The following is a 15,200-nucleotide window of genomic DNA, read 5'->3' on the forward strand; positions in this document are numbered from 1 at the left end:
TTGTGTCCGACTCTGTGGACCCTATGGACTGTAGCCCACCAGGCTCTTCTGCCCATGGGGATTCTATGAGGTGGATACAATTATCATTCACAGTGGAGGAAACTGGGAGCACAGAATGGCCGAGTAACTTGCTCAGGGGTACACAGCAGGTCTGATAGACCCAGGAATCAATATTTGGCCACCTGGCCCCAGAACCTGTGGATTTATGCCCTGAAGACAGAAAGGGAGACCTCATGAATTAACCTGTTACCTTACTTGCATTACTGTTACTTAGGTTCTCAGTTTACCACCTGTAAAATAAAGGAATGGTTCATGCTGTTGCTTAATCACTGTCATATCCTACCCTTTGCGACCCCATGGACTGTAGCCAGCCAGGTTCCGCTGTCCACAGGATTTCCCAGGCAAGAATACTGGAGTGGGTTGCCATTTCCTCCTCCAGGGTATCTTCCTGACCAAGGGATTGAACTCAGGGATGGAACCCAGGTCTATTCCATCTCCTACATTGTCAGGGAGGTTCTTTACCCCTGAGCCTCCAGGGAAGCCCGCCTGTTATTAACACTTAGCAGTTTCAATAAATGGTAGCTTTTGGAGGTTTCAGCCTCTCTCACTGCCAGGTATTATAATTTCACTTTCCCTTCTGAAGATGCTGCTGAAAAAGGGGCTGCCTCTTCACTCATGGCTTATTTCTTTCATGTCATTCTAACATGTCTGCATCAACTTTAGAAGGATTCACTGGAAAACCTCAAGAACCAGTGGACAGGCACACGGAACTCTCAAGAAGAACTACAGCTGACTAGTAAACATTTGATAAAAGTAAAGGTCACACTCACTAATATAAAAAAAAAAATGGAAAATTCAAACAACATTCTCAAATAACAGGTTGGAAGCCATCGAACAGTGGTGAATACTCAGTGTTGGCCAGGTTGTATGAGAAGCTGATTCTTGCCCCTGCTGTTGGAATTTTACTACGTGCAGTCTCTCTTAAAAGTATACATCAATCGTATTTTAAAAGTTCATATGGCTATGACTATAATTCTACTTCAACTACTTATATGATGGTCATACCAAACATTTATTGAGCTCTTGGGATGTGCCACCTGGAAAAGCTAAGCAGGGAACTCTTTGGGGATGCATAGGCACTGAATCCTTTCCCAAGGACTGTGTGGGGTCTCCTCTTCAGATATGCCAGCATGTGAATCAACAGTGCAATAGATTTTCTGAAGAGTCTCTAGACCATGAGACCGTTGAGGGCATAATCTGCTCTACAGACTCAGCAGTCTTCACCCCAAGGACAGTGGTTGGCTTATTTGATGGCTTATTTACTGAATTAATAAATAGATTTCAAGTTGATTTGGAAACTTGTGATCGAAACCCCTGGGTTATGAATTAATGAGATGAATTTCATAGAAGATCTACTTGCTTTTAAATACAGTTTTGAAATATATTGGATTGGATTCCACAGGACCCTAACTGCTATACAGTCTCCCTTCTCAGGACACCTGTCACAGCCGAGGCCAACCAGTTCCAGGAACAAATGCTCTGGACTCAGGAGTCAGTTATCTGCCAGTTAGAGAGCAAAACTCCCTCCTAAATAAAAAAGCAAAGTCTGCAAAGGCTGGTTTGGGTGGGAAATCGGAGGAAGGAAATGGATGAGGAACCGGAACGTCCTGGGTAGGAGGGCAGGAGTGCTCAGTGCTGTGGGGAAGAGGAGTCCAGAGCTGTCCGCCTGCCTGGTGACCTGTCTTGCCCAGGGCCTCTCTGTGTCGAATGCACCAGGAGTAAGGACCATATTCAGGCACAGGAGGGTGAGGCCAGAAGTCAAGTGAGGGTGAGGCCGGAAGTCAAGTGAGGGTGAGGCCGGAAGTCAAGTGCGGGTGAGGCCGGAAGTCAAGTGCGGGTGAGGAAACCGCGAGCCCTTCTCTGGAGCTGTGTGGGCGACCTGCAGAGGAGCCTCGGTGTCTGAGCAAGCCCCCTCCAGGGCTTTGCTCCTCAGAGTTGCTTTGTGAGTTTTCTGCTGCAAAACAAGGGGTGAATGAGTGAACTGGTAATGTTTCTTGTGGCTGTATCAAATGTAAAGTGTGTAATATTTCCCGGAAAAAGGCATTAGGTGGATTACAAATACGGACCTTTCTAATCTATAGTCCGAATCTAGTCCCTTGGTTTCTGGCTCTGGTGAAAATGTACTTTTCTGGAAAAAAATGTAACAAGGAAACTGGATCAAGCCTTTCTGATTTCACTCTTCTCGAGTGTCTGAGACACATTCCTGCCAGACTGTATGTGACTCCCTCGTGGGCTGATCTAAAGGTAACATCTTACTGTGTGAGACACAGGAAATACTCTCTGAAAGGGGGTGAATCTCCGAGAGACCTAATGAAACCACTTCCAGTGCCCATCACGGCCAGAGTATCTTCCATCAACTATTGTTTGGGGAAGAAGCGTAGCCAGACCAAAGAAGACCAAACTCACACTCCTTCTATTGGTCGGAACTTCTTTTGAAAAGCACTTAAAAACTCGGAATCAGTATCTTCCTCTGATTACAGGATGATAAGTAGGGTACCTATCTTTCTCCCTGTTTCTTTCTCCTTTCCTTTCTCTAACATCATGGAATTGACTGCTGACTTTTTTTTTATTAAATTAAAAAAATTATATTTCATTGGAGTATGGTTGCTTTACAGTGTTATGTTGGTTTCTGGTGTATAGCAAATGAATCAGCTTTATGCACACGTATATCTCCTCTTTGCTAGACCAAATGTGGAGTGAAGTTCCCTGAACTATGGAGTAGGTTCTCATTAGATCTACTTTATATATAGGAAAAATATGGAATGCTTCATGAATTTTCATGTCATCCTTGTGAAGGGGCCGTGCTAATCTTCTCTGTATCCTTCCAATTTTAGTATCTGTGCTGACGAAGCGAACACATTGACATTTTAAACTTAGATGGTGATGGATTGAAATTCCTTACAATGGAAGGAACAAATATGCCTTAATGGGATTTTGATGGCAAAACTGTGTCTAATTGAATATTTGCTTTCAATACTTATAGCTTTAGAATCTAAAATAATTCAGTAATAATTTATTCAACACATATTCAGTCGGCACTTATCAAACTTTGGGGGAGGTCTCCTCTGTCTTGCCCTGGGATTAACAAGATGATCAGGAATCTGCCCCTTTTCTCTAAAATCTTACCATTTGGTCAGGGAGCCAGGTACATCTGTAAATGATTTTATTCCAATGCAGATGTACAGTAAGTAAGGCACACTATAATACTGAGGCTAAAGGAAGGGAGAAGCCAGTTTTATCTGTGAATACTTCAAGAAAAAATTCTGTGGAATAGTTTCTTAAAGAATCTACAACTGGAGAGATAATTTAAAACATGCCTGAAATTCTGAAGGACAGTTCATGCAGAAGAAACAACTTGAATAAAGACAAAGGACAGACTATATGAGTAGGGGTAGAACTTCATCAGTCCGGGGCTTTTAAATACCAGAGTGAAAAATTTGAAATAGAAGCTACTGACTATAACAGAGGAGTGGCATTTTTTCTCTGAATTTATGGAAGCAAGCCTGATGCTGGTGGCTGGAAATAGCACAGATTTGGAAGAAGCAAGATGGTAGGAGGAGGGCCATCAGTTCCAGCTATGAACTTGGGCAATGGCAGCAATAAGATATGGGTGGATGCAAGGAAGTGAATTTAATGATTGTTCACAGTGGCACTAGAGGGGCATTGATGATGTATCGGAATGGGAGTAGTTTGCCATGTGCCTGTGGGGATTATGTAGAAAATCCTGTTTAGAAAATGTTGCTTCCAAGGTGTGGGAATCCTGCATCAAGACGTTAACCAGGCAAATCAAAATGTGGTTTGGAGCTCAGAAGACAGATCAAAGTTGCAGGTGGGAGTTTGTATTCCATGAGTTTCGAATTGAGAGTGGAAACCACCAGAGTAGATCCTATTGCCAAGGAGAATCTGAGAAGCAAAAAGGAAAGGCAGTGAATATTAAGGTTGATAACAGCTGTGACAATGATGACAGCGACTAAACCCCAATGTCAGCGGCTGTAGCAGTGACCTTCCCAGAGGGTCCTCACTGGTTCTCAGCTGTCATGTCTATTATGTCTATTATGGTCCAATAGTGTCTCCACACCACCCCTCCCCAGCCCCATCATGTCTACCTAGAATCTCAGAATGCAACTACTTCTTTTTTTTCTTGGAAATAAAGTTTTTTGCAGATGTAATCAAGTTAAGGCTAGGTCATACGGGGTTGGGTGGGTCTGCAAATCCAATGACTGTTGTCCCTATAAGAAGAGAGAACTTTCTTAAAACTTATTTTTCTAATTGGAGGAAAATTGCTTTACGATGTTGTGATGGTTTCTGCCATACAACAGTGCAAATCAGTCATAATTCTACAAGAAACAGGGAGATTTGTAGACACAGAAGTAGAGTGTAGGACCCCATGGGAGGCTGGAGGCAGAGCCTGGGTGATGCATCTTCAAACCAATGATGGCCAAGGATTGCCAGCAACCTCTGAGAGTGGCAAGGAAGAGAGTCTCCCTTCCAGAAGGAAGCAGCCCTGATGACCCCTGGATTTTGGACTTCTGCCTGCAGAGCTGTGGTAGGATGCCATCTGAAGCCACTTGATTTGTGGTGCTTTATTAGTCACACTAAGAACTAATACAAGTCCTGTGCCATCCTCTCTCGCATTGGATGGGGCTGGGCTGCCTGACCAACGGGGTGCTGCTGGAATGACACGTGAGGCTTCCACCTTGCTCTGTCTTGGAGTGCCCTCTGTGGGGGGAGCTGGTGGTTGTGTTTAAGGACCCAGAGGCAGCCCACTGGCCAGGCCCTGGGGTGAGGAACCACAGCCTCTGCCAACCACCAGCACTGACTCGCTGGGTCTGAGGTCGAGCCTCACCAGGAGCAGATATCCCAGCCCCAGATGAGCCTTCAGACTATCACAGCCCCAGACAGCACCTTGTCCGAAGCCTCCCAAGAGAGCCTGAGTCAGACCATCTGGCTGAGCTGACTCCAAATTCTTAACCCCCAGAAACGGTGTGAGCTTACAAGTATTTGTTTTTTGAGTGGCTCATTTTGGAGGTTGATTTTTACGCAATGAAACAAAATGAATTCTCATTTGGAAGGGTTTTCTTTTCCCTTCTGCACGGCCACCCCTGAGGCAGATTACAGGGAGTATGCCCTCCTTAATCACTGAGGACTTGCAGTTTGCTTTGACTTGTGCAAATTTTATCCTCTGAAGGATTTTTCAAGTCTCATGTAACAATCACAGGATTTTTTCAGGTCAGAATCATGGTTTCCTGGGTGACACCCTCCCATCATGCTTCTGACTTATCTATTTCTGGTCAGTTGCATGGGGGAGAACCACACCCAGTTTCATTCTTGGACAGTCTTTTCTTCTTCCTCCCATGCTTCTTAAATAAAAGGCATCTTAAGTAAAAGGCTTAAGGGTGGAGTCTGGTATTTAAGTAGCTCCAGCTCACTCTATTCAATTGAAGAGTTTTATTAACCTTTGTTGCTCAAAGCTCTAATTGGTCTTATTCTCTTCTATTTGAAGCCAGAAGCACTTGGCTTTTCTTTATTTTTACATGTTCTGTCTTTTCTTTCATTTCTGCTTGAAAACCACTGATGTTTTGTCTCACCAGGCCAGAATACTAGAGTGGGTAGCCCTTCCCCCGGGGGATTTTCCCAACCCAGGGATCGAACCTAGGTCGCCTGCATTGCAGGAGGATTCTTTACCAGCTGAGCCACCACGGAAGCCCCCAAATACTGGAGTGGGTAGCCTATCCCTTCTCCAGCAGATCTTCCCGACCCAGGAATTGAACCGGGGTCTCCTGCATTGCAGGCGGATTCTTTACCAGGGAAGCTCCCGATTGTCACTAAGCTTAGCCTACATGCTTGAGAGCAAGGTTGCTTCAGTTGTGTTCGACTGTGTGATGCCCGCCAGGCTGCTCTGTCCATGGGGTTCTCCAGGCAAAAATACTGAAGTGGGCTGCCTTGCCCTCCTCTGGGGGATCTTCCCAAGCCAGGGATCGAACCCGTGCTGCTTCCATCTCCTGCACAGGCAGGCAGACTCTTTACCACTCGACCCCCAGGAAACCTGCTAAGCTCAGCCTAAAGCAGCCCAAACACGCAATGCTTCAACTCTGCATCTGACCAGGCTACTCTGCTGGCCACATTAGCCCTGGAGGCAGTTTCGCCAAGTAGCTCAGCACAGGCGGCAACACTCTGGTGTTCCTGGACCCCTGCTGCCTGCCTGCTACAACAATGCACACATTTTAGGGTTTCATTAGGGCAGCACCCCACTTCAAAACACCAGTTTCTATATTGGTTTACTGTAGGCCTAATTGATACAGAAAATAAATGTGCAAGTTGCATTGCTGTAACAGAGAAAATTTATTTCCTGCTCATCTAACCAGAGCACATGGGTCCACATCAGAGTTTCTCGATGTAGAAGATTCTGTTCCTAATATTTTATTCAGGGACTCAGGCTGTCCAAGCGTTACCATCTTCACGTTGCTGGCCAGTGTTCAGCCACGACACCTGTAAAGAATGTGGGGGGTTATGCCCAGAATATTTTTTATGGTTCTGACTTGGAACATATATAAGTCATTCCCACTGGCTGTATATGAAGCTAGGGAACAGCCTGACCATGGCCTAAATGCAAGGAAATAGGATTGATGATCAGCATGCAGTCTCTGACACAGAATTTGAATCTTGAGACATACTCTTACTTATGGAATAATTGGGCTTCCTAGATGGCTCAGCAGTAAAGAATCTGCCTGCAATGCAGTAGGCACAGGTTCCATCCCTGGGTCAGGGAAGATCCCCTGGAGGAGGGCATGGCAGTCCACTCCAGTGTTCTTGCCTGGAGGATCCCATGGACAGAGGAGCCTGGCAGACTACAATCTATAGGGTTGCAGAGTCAGACATGACTGAAGCGACTTAGCATGCACACAAAAAATAATTATCAGAAGAAAGAATGGAATTGAAAAAGAAGCTATTAGAGTGGGATAAGACCAAGCAGAACCAGTGACAAATAGGTAAATGGAACAAAACTTTTCTTTCTTTTTTTTTTTATTAGTTGGAGGCTAATTACTTCATAACATTTCAGTGGGTTTTGTCATACATTACGAAACAAGGAGACTGATAGTTCTAAGGACCCAGGGACAGGTTTTGTGTTTTAGGTCTGTAAATCTCTCCTGTCACCACTCATATCTTCAGAGAAATATACTATTCACATCACATATGTGTGTGCAGTTATATTTAGAAGTGGGTTGAGTTTAAATGTTGGGTTTAGGCAGTAAACTAGAGATCTGGTCACTGTTTACACATACCTAGAGCATCTTTAATCTTAAAACAACACTGGGAATATAGGGTGGACCAAAGCATATGAATATTAAAATTGTGTCTATACTGGTTTCAAAACGAGTTGTTCACTTAAACTGCCCAGGCAATGGGTGATTGTAGCTGCAGCATAACCTCCAGGGGGTTACAAAACTTCCCATCTTCCTTCACCCTTAAGGAAGAGGCATGAAAAGGAATATAGTGGAAAATTTAGCCCTACTATGACTGGACTTTTAAACTTTTATAACTAAAGTAAATGGAGCTTTTGGATGGAAAATCCATGTGGTTAGAAGAGATATTTTTCCAGATTTTTTTTGATTTTTCTACCATTTAGAATTTCATCTTTTATTTTATTGCTCTTCCTTGGGGTAGTGATGAAATGTGGTCCAGGATTCCCTCCAACCTGGGAGGAAATACTTGTAAATAATTCTTTCTACTAACTCTGAGTTATAAAGCCAGGTCGTTGCAACCTGCTGGGACCAGGAGATAATAAGCACAGGGAAGATCCCTCTCATGGGTTTTCCAGCTGGCTTAGTGGTGAAGAATTCTCCTGCCAATGCAGGAGACACAGGAACCATGGATTTAACCCTTGGGTCAGAAAGATCCCCTGGAGGAGGAAATGGCAACCCACTCCAGTATCCTTGCCTAGAGAATTCCATGGACAGGGGAGTGTGGAGAGCTACAGTCCATGGGGTCACAAAAGAGTTGGGCAAGACTGATCATGCAGGTCTCTCTTAAACTCATGCTTTGTCTGGGCTTCAGACTGGAGGGAAAGCCAAGATTTCTTGATCTGACTCATGTTATCACACTAGGAATGTCTATAGAGATATGAGGCTGGATTTCTAGTAATCCAATAATGTGCTAATTTTTGTGGAGTGCCTTTTGTGATATATGTGATATATGCCCATAGAAGACCAGTGGAGAATGAAAATTCAAAAATTCTGATTCTTGGTTCTCTTTACAGAAGAGAGAAAATAATAGTGATAAGTGAACAAATGTAATAAGTAAATAAGTCTTCCACCTTGAACTGTGTTTTGTTCCTTTGCTTGTGTTATTCTAAAAATGTCTACATCCTATAAGTCTGTCTATCTCTGTCATCATCATCTACTCACCAACTATGTATCATTTATTTTAGTGATTGTTGGGAAACATTAATCATTTCTCATCCACACACTGGAGACTTCTCGATGAAGTACTTCTTTCAGTACTATAATGGTTCCAGAGTCTTCTGTAAGTTTATCTGTATCACATTGAGTACAGTTTGCTCATGGCAGTTTCTAAATATGATTTTCTCTTGGAGTAAAGTGATTGCTGTATCCCTTTATCATTATTTGTGTTGCCCTTATGTTAATGGAGTAACATGGTTATGCCTAACTCTGTGCTACACACTTAATAATGTTTTGAAGTTTAAGTGATAAATAAAAGTGAGACCCAAAACACCAATTTTGTATTAACTCATTAGTTACTTTCTTGGTAATAAAATATTTTTATGATGCTAATTGTTTCTATGCCAATTTTAAAAGAAGTTTGTTCTCAGTAGAGTCTAATAGGAACAGAAAAAATAAGGAAAATTTACATTGTTACATAAAACAATCAATACATATTATATATTTCTAATTGTTTTCTCCCACATTTACATTCTCCCACATTTACATTGCTCTCCACATTTACATTTGTGGAGAGCAAAACTGGAGTAACTCTGTGCATGACATACTGTGTAAAACAGGGTTATGAATTCTTTTTGACTTAGCATGACATAGTGAGCCTTCTTACATGTTATTAAATAATTAAAAAACACATTTTCTAAAAGAACTGCCGTTTAGATTTCCATTTTCAATATTTCCTGTTATTGGTGCTTTGGTTTTCTCATGGATAGTGCTGTGAATGATATTTATTTTTGTAGTTTCTTTAGATAAATGATAGAAAGTAGTGTTACAGATTTAAAGGGTGCAATTTTTTTTAAAAAAGTACACTGACTTTGACTCTCAGCAATACATATTCACAAAGTTATTATTACTCTAAATCTTTACTAAGATTGGAGATGAACATAATGCATCAATGTTTCAAGTTGTATATCAGTAATTACCAATAAGATGGAATTTCCCCCATATTTTTATCAAACTTTTGTGTTTCTTTCACGGATTTTCTTTCCTTTCTTGGCCTTAGCCCACTGCATGTTGTAGATCTCAGAGAGACTCGATTAAAAGCATCAGGAAAACAACACGATTCACCATTTTCATGTGTTGATTACTGATGCAATCAGAGCATCCTTTCTCTCTTCCTTATTGTGTTTTCATCCCTACGATATATTTTGAAAAAATCACACTCAGAGAAAACAATAGTAGAAAGTAGGAGTGAAGGGGGGACTGCTGGGAGAATGCTGGCCACAAGTCGGGGGCCCCAGAGTTGGGGGGTGGGAGCGCTCTGGAGCAGCGCAAGCTGGGCCTTGTTTCTCATTGATTGGGAGTATTGGGAGGTTCACTTTGGTCCGACAGAACCCACCTGGATGAACATCTTCTGAAGATGAGGACAGAGGAAAAAAAGTTATGTCCATCAACTTATTCAGCTCCTGAATATTGAAGAGGAATTTTGATTATCGTTCAAATGGATGAAGAATGAGTTAAAAGCAATCCACATGCCCTCAGTTCAGTTCAGTCACTCAGTCCTGTCCAACTCTTTGCAACCCCATGGACCTCAGCGTGCCAGGCCTTCCTGTCCATTACCAACTCCCGGAGATTACTCAAACTCATGTCTATTGAGTCGGTGATGCCATCCAACCACCTCATCCTCTGTCATCCCTTCTCCTCCTGCCCTCAATCTTTCCTGCAAAGGATCTTTTCAAATAAGTCAACTCTTCGCATCAGGTGGCCAAAGGATTGGAGCTTCAGCTTCAGTATCAGTCCTTCCAATGAACATTCAGGACTGATTTCCTTTAGGATGGACTAGTTGGATCTCCTTGCAGTTCAAAGGACTCTCAAGAGTCTTCTCCAACACCACAGTTCAAAAGCATCAATTCTTCTGCAGTCAACTTTCTTTATGGTCCATCTCTCACATCTGTACATGACTACTGGAAAAACCATAGCCTTGACTAGACAGACCTTTGACAGCAAAGTGACACATCTGCTTTTTAATATGCTGTCCAGGTTGGTCATAGCTTGTCTTCCAAGGAGCAAGCGTCTTTTAATTTCATGGCTGCAATCACCATTTGCAGTGATTTTGGAGCCCCCAAAATAAAGTCTGCCACTGTTTCCATTGTTTCCCCATCTATTTGCCATGAAGTGATGGGACCAGATGCCATGATCTTAGTTTTCTGAATGTTGAGTTTTAAGCCAACTTTTTCACTCTCCTCTTTCACTTTCATCAAGAGGCTCTTTAGCTCTTCACTTTTTGCCATAATGGTGGTGTCATCTGTATACCTGAGGTTATTGATATTTCTCCCAGCAATCTTGATTCCAGCTTGTACTTCATCCAGCCCAGAGTTTCTCATGATGTACTCTGCATATGAGTTAAGTAAGCAAGGTGACAATATACAGCCTTGATGTACTCCTTTTCCTATTTGGAACCAGTCTGTGTTCCCTGTCCAGTTCTAACTGTTGCTTCCTGACCTGCATACAGGTTTCTCAGGAGTCAGGTCAGGTGGTCTGGTATTCCCATCTCTTTAAGAATTTTACACAGTTTATTGTGATCTACACAGTCAAAGGCTTGGCATAGTCAATGAAGCAGACATAAATGTTTCCCTGGAATTCTCTTGCTTTTTCTATTATCCAACAGATGTTGGCAATTTGATCTCTGGTTCCTCTGCCTTTTCTAAATCCAGCTTGAACACCTGGAAATTCACGTTTCATGTATTGTTGAAGCCTGGCTTGGTGAACTTTGAGCATTACTTTGCTAGCATGTGAAATGAGTGCTGTTGTGAGGTAGTTTAAACATTCTTTGACGTTGTCTTTCTTTGGGATTGAAATGAAAACTGACCTTCTCCAGTCCTGTGGCCACTGCTGAATTTTCCAAATTTGCTGGCATATTGAGTGCAGCACTTTAACAGCATCATCTTTTAGGATTTGAAATATCTCAGCTGGAATTCCATCACCTCCACTAGCTTTGTTTGTAGTGATGCCTCCTAAGTAAGGCCCACTTGACTTCACATTCCAGGATGTCTGGCTCTAGGTGAGTGATTACACGATCATGATTATCTGGGTCATTAAGATCTTTTTTGTATAGTTCTTCTATGTATTCTTGCCACCTCTTCTTAGTATCTTCTGCTTCTGTTAGGTCCATACATTGCATATTTTTAATTTAGAAAATATAAATGAGCCAATTATTAGTGGATATTATATTTTTTATAAGTTGTCATCTGTTCCTCTTCTATCTATAACCTGTGCATACAGCAATGCTACCATTCTAACTATATTTAAACATGCATTCCTAGCAAAAATTCTGGGAGAAAATGCAAGAAAATATTAGAAGTAATTATCTCTTTAAAGCCCTAGAGGCATTCTTTCTTTATTTTTGGCCTTAATTTCTTTATTTCTGTGTGTTTTCACATTCACTTAATTTTTGTGAATTTTTAATTTGTAAAAAAACAAATATTTTATTTATATAATAAAAGTCATAAAAAGCATTTTTGCAATGGCTTGCATGCTTAAAAGAAAAGAACTGATAATCTGAACTTGTGATGCAAGATTTTGAGCAAGATATAGATTCAAATGTATCATAGAGAACATAAGTTTGCACAAAATTTCTGTCTACTTTTTAATAGTAAAAAAATAGACAAATATTTTGAGTAAATACTTTTAAAAATTATAAGTTTAATGTGTGGTACTTTACATATTTGCCATATTTTTAAATTAAAAATAAACAAAATTTAGTTTGAAATGTAGATTAATGTCTTAAAAATCAAATTTGGGAAGTTTTCAGACTTTTAGAAATGATTCTATCTGCCCCTTTCTTTCTCTCTTCTCTTTCTGGCACTCATCATGTGAATGTATGTACGTATGATAATCCCGTAAGTCTCTGAGAGCCTTTTCACTTATCTTATTTATCTTTAATTTCTTTGATTTGGATTGTGTTAGTTTCTTAATCCTGTCTGACTCTTTGAGATCCCATGGCTCCTCTGTCCATGGGATTCTCTAGACAAGAATACTGGAGTGGGTTGGCATTTCCTTCTCTAGGGAATCTTCCCAACTCGGGGATTGAAGCCCAGTCTCCCACATTGCAGGTGGCTTCTTTACTGTCTGAACCAAGATTGGACAATATTAACTGACTTGTTTTAAAGCTTATTGTCCTTTTCTTCTGGTAGCTCAAATGTACTGTTAAGCCCCTCCAGTGAACTTTCCAGTTATTTCACTTTTCAACTCCTGTTTCTATTTGATAACTTTTTCTAATTTGTATATTTTTTGATATTTTCTATTTGTTTTAGTGTTTTTCCTCTAATTTCTGTTGGCTCAGTTGGTAAAGCATCTGCCTGTCAATGCAGGAGACCCAGGTTCCATCCCTGGGTTGGGAAGATCCCCTGGAAAGGGAAATGGCAAGCCACCCCAGTATTCTTGCCTGGGAAATCCCATGGACCAAGGCAGAACCTGGTGGGCTACAGTCCACGGGGTTTCAAGAGTCAGACCTGACTGAGCGACTGAACACCACGAAATCCTTAGACATGGTTCCTTTCATTATTTTTTAAACATATTTTTAATAGTTCATTTAACATCTTTGTCTCATAAGTCCTCCAGAGCTCTCAGACAGAGTTTCTGTTGACTTATTTATTCCTGCACAGGGGCCATACCTTACTGCTTCTTTAAATGTCTTGTAATATTTTGTTGAACACTGGAATTTTAAATAACACAGTATGGAAATCAGATTCTCCACCTGCCCCTTTTCGGAGCTGGTGATTGTTGATTTTCTTTTAGTTTTTGTTGTTTTTTGCTTTAATTGCTTTCCTGAACTAATTCTATAAAATGTGTACTTTTTCTCATGTGGAGCCACTGAAACGTCTGTCTTGTTGTCTTAGGGGTCAGGTAATGTTTGTACAGAGATTTATTTAAATGTCTTGACACAGGAAGTCTCCAGTGCTTGCTAATGAGCTCTGTGTTCATCTTGGGGATCTGTCTTCCGTGTGTCTAGAGTATACAACTCTGCCTCAGTCTTCACTTTGCACTTGCATAGACTTTCAAGGTTCCCCGAAGTCAGTGTTTAGGACGTTTTGAATGCATACAGCTTTGCATGTGCATGTTGACTTCTAGAGTTCCCAGGAATATGTTGGGTTTTTCTCATTGCTTCTATGGATATTTCATCCCTGGGATTTTTTAAAAGAAAGCTTTTATTTTTGGTGAGCTTTGTGTTTCGTCCAGATAGTACTCCCTCCTCAGGCAGCTGTGATATTAAACAGTTGCCACTGATTACTTTCAAAGTATGTGTGGAAGAAAACTGCTCAGAGCCTGCGACTTCTCAGTGAGGTCCAATAAGGAACAGCCTTGGCAGTGAGGGTTTCCAGGGAGCTTCAGACAGGCTGGAGGGTGCCAGTTCCCCAAGGGGGAAGCTTTGGGAGCTTTCACCCCGTTTTTCCCCATCCAGACGCGTCTGGGCTGCTGCTCCTCGGGTCTCCTGTCGTCCTGAGGCTGTTGGTTCTCGGGGTCCCACAGAGATGGTGTGAGGAAGGAGGCACCTGGGCAAGTTAAAGCACCAGGGGCATCACTGTTTTTACTGAAGCTCGGTCTTTGTCCTTGAATAAACTGGGATTGTTGCCAGCCTTTGTTTAATTTCCAGAGTCCTGCCAAGGTCGACTTGCCATTTTTGCTGGTGTTGCCACTGATATTGTAGAGGAACATGTTTTCACGAAGTGGTCCTGGCTGTCTTGAAGGTCCTGACTCCATTATGCTGGCGTAATTGCATCACTGCCTCCTCACTCTTCTCATCAGGAACATGGAAGATGTGTCTAGGGTGAACAGGATCTTGTTACTATGAACACAACAGCCCCACAGTAAGGATAGTAGAGCAGGACGATAAATGAAGCCTAAATCTTCCATATTGTCAGATCATTGTCTGAATCCAGCTCTGGCATTCCATTTATGGAAGAGAAAAATTCCCTTACTTTATTTTTTTAATTAATTAATTTTAATTGGAGGCTAATTACTTTACAATATTGTGGTGGTTTTTGCCATACATTGACATGAATCAGCCACGGGTGTACATGTCCCCCATCCTGAACCCCCTCCCACCTCCCCCCCATCTCATCCCTCTGGGTTGCCCCAGTGCGCCGGCTTTGAGAAATGCCCTGTTTCATGCATCAAACTTTGACTGGTCATCTATTTCACATATGGCCATACACATTCTTCAAAGCTATTCTCTCAAATCATCCCACCCTCGCCTTCTCCAACAGAGCCCAAATCACTGACTTCTGCAGTTTTTGTTGCCATTACTTTAACTGAATACAAGTGTAGCCTGGTGTATGGCATAGAACGCTTGCTGAATAAATCATTTTTGAAAAGCGCTAGCTGATTGATAGTCTCTATTTCATGTGACTGACTACAGATTCACAAGGGACCGCTTCCTTTATGACACTTTATGGTAATTTATTGAATAGATTCATTAGAGATAAATCTGTTGGAGATGTTCCTAGAAGGAATTCAATGAGCAGAGCAGAGCTGGAGGAGAAAAGTGTCAAAGCAGGACACGAAGAATGGCAGAGAGGCAGGAAAGTGCCGGATACAAAGGGGGATGTTGAGGAACTGAGGTTCCCTGGTGGGAGTGGAACTGATAAAGTTAGGCTGAAGTCAGTCATCAGAGGACCTTCAGTGGTATGTTAAGGAGTTTTGGCCCTTCTAACATATGCAAATTGGTGGTGGAGTCTGTCTTTT

The 15,200-nt window shown here is 41.9% G+C and overlaps 1 non-coding gene across 1 annotated transcript; it reads right to left on the reverse strand.

Annotated features, from left to right (window-relative positions):
• Positions 1-2,811: 2,811 nt before the first annotated feature.
• On the reverse strand, positions 2,812-2,918 carry LOC136165668 (U6 spliceosomal RNA). The gene has a single exon (XR_010662672.1). It is a non-coding gene; the product is annotated as a U6 spliceosomal RNA (small nuclear RNA).
• Between the last annotated feature and the right edge of the window lie 12,282 nt (positions 2,919-15,200).

The sequence above is a fragment of the Muntiacus reevesi genome, chromosome 3 (assembly GCF_963930625.1).
Source record: "Muntiacus reevesi chromosome 3, mMunRee1.1, whole genome shotgun sequence".
NCBI classification, from domain to species: Eukaryota; Metazoa; Chordata; class Mammalia; order Artiodactyla; family Cervidae; genus Muntiacus; species Muntiacus reevesi.